Raw genomic sequence first — 5,003 nt, 5'->3', positions numbered from 1 at the left:
ACCCGGCTCGGGAGGAGCCTAAGGGTACTTCGGGAATCTTATAAGTTGAGTTGAGAATGAGTGGTTAGTTATTGGTAATTGGATAACCTGGGTAACCGTTTGTAACTGCTGTGGGTAACAAGTTTTAAGATAGAAAGTGGTAGAATTGAAATGAAAGTGTAAAGACTTAAGTGCCCTTGAAGGTTTAGCTAAGAAGGATTAGTAGGAAGGGGTAATTTGGTCTTTTGGCAAGGGAAATAGGCAAGTTTCAGTTACCTTTTTTTGCCTATTTAACCCCTCCTTCTACATTTTCATTTATTCACATCTTCAAGAAACCTACGCATGTTTCCTTCCAAAAATGAAAAACCAGACCTCTCTCAATTTCCATTTACTCCCCATTCTATAATGAGTTCCCAGTAATCTCCCTATATACAAGACTTTACAATCCTCATTGTGATTTAATTATCAGCTGCCCTCGTGTAAGTTTCTTCATTACTCTCTAGTTTTCGGTCAAAAAATATTACACTTGCATGCACCACTCTTTTTTTCTGCAATCTGTTCTTGGGATGTTGTTGAGATTTAAAAAAAAAAAGGGTGTTTTGATCTGTGTTGAGTGAGGGATTTTGAATAAAAGTGGTTTATTTTGGTTAATTGGGCATCTGCTATAGGTTCCTTGTGGTACAAGAAATAAGGTTTTTGAAGTAGGGCTTCCTTTCACACAAACCAATGAGAACCCCTTTTTTGGACAGCTGTCCATTTTCCCTGGGAAATTGGGACAACCCAAATGGAAATTAACCACCCCCCACAAGTGGGCTTACCTTGATGCTTTGAGCCTATAATGGTCGGAATTATTCGAGATAAACACCTTTTTATTTCGAGCCCATCTTGGCTCGATTTTTTGAGATAAATTTTTCCAATTACTTTTCTCTTCTTGTTTAAGTAATGGGCCTCACCTTTTTCTTTATTGTTAGATGATCTAGTCTTCTGAGAAGAATTTGTAACGTCTCAAATTTGCTAATAGGGCATAGTGCCTTGATTAGCATGCTGGGAGGGAATAATTGGATTTATATGTGAATTATGTGATTTTAATTGAATATATATGTGTGATTGTGTGGAATATATGAGTTATATTATGATATGATTGCTTATGCATGCTTATGTGTATTAAAGGTGCTTAAGGCCAGTTTTCGTTAAAAATGGCATTTTCGTAATTTTGATTTATTGAAGGTATAATTGGAATTTTGTATGTGAGTGAGACCATATTATTATGTGGATATATTTGCGATACTCGGCTCAAGCCAACCCTTTAGAGTGATTTGGGGGAAAATTCATTACATGGATTTACACCCGGCTCGAGGTGAGCCAAGGGGTATTTTGGTAATTTTGCGTGTGATGGGAATTATTGGAAAATTATTGTGGGAAATCTTAGTGTTTGGAAGGTTAGAAAATTAATTGGGAATTTAGGGTGTTAATTAAGGTTTAGTGGAGTTTTGGTCAAATTGACCAATTTGCCGTTGGGGATGCCTTGAAGAGAGATTTTGCGGTAAGGGTAGAATGGTCTTTTGACCTATTTGGGTGAGGTGTTAGCTGGGTTAGGCAGCTCACATTTGTGGCATTGTCAGTTTGGTTTTAGGGTTGTGTTTTTAAGCATTTTCTAAAAGAGCAACATTCAAGCAAGGCTAAGTTGAATTTTGAGGATTTCCAAGGTAAGTTGGGAATTTTGAGGGAGTTAGCAGTTGTGGGACAGCTTCCGCCAAGCAAAGATTTTGAACTTTGGTAGGTAAGTCTCTTCTTATTCATGTTTTAAGTTCAAAGCTTTGATGTTCTTGGTTGAGTTGAGATTAAGATCAAGTTGTATTGATTTGAGGTTTCTAGGAGGTCTTAGTGCTGATTTTTTTGAAGGAAATATGTTGGGAGGCTGTATCAAGCTTGGAATTCCATTTCAAATTCATAATTTAGAATGTCTTTTCGAATTTGGGGTATGTTCCTAAACTTAAGCTCTAAAATATTGAATCCTTGAATCTTGACGTGTGTTTTTGGGGTACTTTGTTGTTGGTTGTTGTTTGTCCAAGCTATTAGAGGTGTTTTGTTGTTGTAATTTTGCTGGAAAGTCTGTTTAGGTCGAGTTTTGGGAGACATGTGATTTCTGAAAATCACAAATTTTTTGGGTTCGCAGGTTGCGCCGTGACGCTGAGCATCGTGGCCCACATAAACACAGACGAGGCTAAGGGGAATCTCAAACTGCCTTAGCATCGCGACGCTTGGCGGGCTACGCCGCGGCGTGTATTCAGGGAATTTTTTGGCATGACCTTTCTGCCTAGTTGAGTGCCGCAACTCTCTTAGAGTCATATCGCGGCTCAAATGGGGAAAAGTGGGAACATCATGTTTTGGGAATTGTTCAACTACACGATTTATTAGGATTCCAGGTCCCGAAGGCTAGGACGTGGTCTGGAAGCCTTTACTGGTTCATTTCTTTATTGCTATTTCTTGTTATGGTTGTGACTAGGTTATACCGTTAGGCTCGGGAGGAAGGGATTGCACTCAGGGTCGCCATATGCTATCCGTTCGAGACTTGAAGTAAGAAAACTGGACCCGGGTTGTGATTAAGGCTTGAGCCTCAGTTATTAAACATGACTACAATCTTGCCTTCGAATATCTGTTTAAATGTGAATGAATGTGTTATGTATGAACTGTATACTTGATTGATTCTCATTGAAAAGCTCAGCTTATAAACCGTGGTTGGCATATGCATGTGGAATGCACTCATAAACTGTGGCTGTTATGGTTAGGCCACTTTGGAAGTGTTGTATGCACTCATATGACCATATAGTCGCGTAATTGAGTTGAATGTCTGCTTTAGTATGGTTATTACTCCTAAGCATGCTATTTGTAATATGTTGATTTTCTTAGGTATATGTTAATTTAAGATTTCTTGCTGAGCCTTGGCTCAGGGGTGCTATATATGCAGGTAAGGGTAAAGGGGAGTTGGACCAGCTATGAGTTGGAGAGCTTCAGGGGTGGTGTGTAGATGTGCAGCCTACTCGACTGCCACTTCCGAGATCTCTGTAAAGGAATTGGGGTTGAACCCTAATTTTTGTGGCTTAGGCCGACCCCTCTCTTGTATTCTTTTGAGTTGTAACTGACTTTTAAACTTTTTTGGGATCCCATGTACAGACTTAAACTTTTAATTGGAAATGATTACTGTTTGAACATATTTTTCAGTACCTGCTCCATTAGTTAACTTTAATTACACGTTCAAGTCCAAATGATTGAGTTAGTGAGTTAAGCACTATTTTAAACACACATAGTGTAACGGTCCTTGTTTTGTAGGACGTTATGAATTTGTGGGGGGTCTTATTATGCCATTCCTTATCAAAATCCATCTCCCAAACTAAATCTCTGTTTTTGCAAAACCAAAGACTCATTCATAAGCACAACGATCGAGAAGAGCGCGAAGATATAAATGATCATTTTCAACGTCAAATTATTTATGTCCAAGAGGGGAAAAGAAGATGGCTCAGATTGGGTGTTCATCCCGAGATTGATTCCTTCATTCGTCCTAGACAATTAAAACATGCCCTTACTGTGACCATTTCATTTCACCCAAATAGGCTCTCATTTGAAGTCATGGCGAGCTCTTCGAGCCATCCCTCTCAATCTTCCTCTACCCCATCCCCACCCCAAGTATCTTTTCCCCCCTCCTCCAGCTGTGAAGTTTTCGAGGACAATTTCTTTGAAAGCTCGATAAAAACCACCAGACAGGTTTAGATATCCTGTCTGCCCACGACCTCAAACTCTCAACCAAGCTGGTGTGTCGAGCTCAAGTACCTGAAGATAGGATCAGTTATGCCTTGGGCAAGGATAAGCCCGACTGAATATATAAGCTTGTGGCTTGGAGTCAGGAGCATATGTGGGCTAGGCCACTATTTCCCTTAAACGATTACTTCAAGAAATTTACTGTCTTGGTTGGTATCGCCCCATTCCACTTACAATCTAACTCATACAGAGTTCTAGCAGCACTGAAGTCGTTATACCATGAGATGAAATGGGAAGTGTTGGATTAGCTTATACATGATCTTTATTTATTTTCATGTATATCTAATATTAAACAAATTAATATGAGATAGCCTAAAACATGTTTCTAAAAGTGAATTCAAAGAGAAACAAAGAATAGAATACTTACAGTATATGCAGCGGAATTAAAGAGTCCTTCCTTCAGTTTCTCTAACTCTTGTATCCTCTCTGTCGCAGAGTATTATCAAGAAACTGAACCGATCTTCTATTTTCTTCACAATCTTCCAATGTACCCTTAGAACCACCTAGACTAGTGTGGGCAATTCTCAACACATGAGATAGATATAGAGAGAAGAAGAGAAAATAACAAAGAGGCTTAGAAAAGGACTTGTGTTTAGAGAGAATCTAAAACTATCAGAAAATCTGACTTGTGACTTATCAAACTTATGTTTTGACTTCTGTCTAAGCACTTCTTTTATAGACTCAATTAGGCCATTTAATTTAATTAAAAAATCAATAAAATAATAGTCATTTTGAAGCCCTAGGTCGAAATTATCATGGGCTATAGGCCCGTGAAATTTCCCATTTGATTATAAGCTCATTGGACTTAAAATCAAGGCTTGTGTTATTTTCTATTGATTTAATTAATTAAATAATTATTTAAATCCTTTATCAAATTAATTATTTATAATTTGAACCTTGATTTAAATTTATTTATTAATTTAGATACCAATTTATCTTAATTAATAAATCTGCCATAATTTCTCTTTTCTTCTCAAAATTACACAACTCTGTGAAACTATCCAAAATTGACCTGGTCAACTTTGATAATTCTAATTGATGATTAAATCAATTAATTTAGACTATCTAGATGATTTTATCCAAGGTACAATGGAGACCATGAGCCTATGAAATCAAGCTCCAATAAGTTATCATAAATCTAACAAATAAATTTACTAACTTATTAATTCCTCGTGACTCCACTATAGACTTGGAATTGCACTCTTGAA

Source organism: Humulus lupulus, chromosome 9 (genome assembly GCF_963169125.1).
Source record: "Humulus lupulus chromosome 9, drHumLupu1.1, whole genome shotgun sequence".
Classification (NCBI taxonomy): domain Eukaryota; kingdom Viridiplantae; phylum Streptophyta; class Magnoliopsida; order Rosales; family Cannabaceae; genus Humulus; species Humulus lupulus.
The sequence above is the reverse complement of the archived record's forward strand: the minus strand, read 5'-3'. Positions refer to the sequence as shown.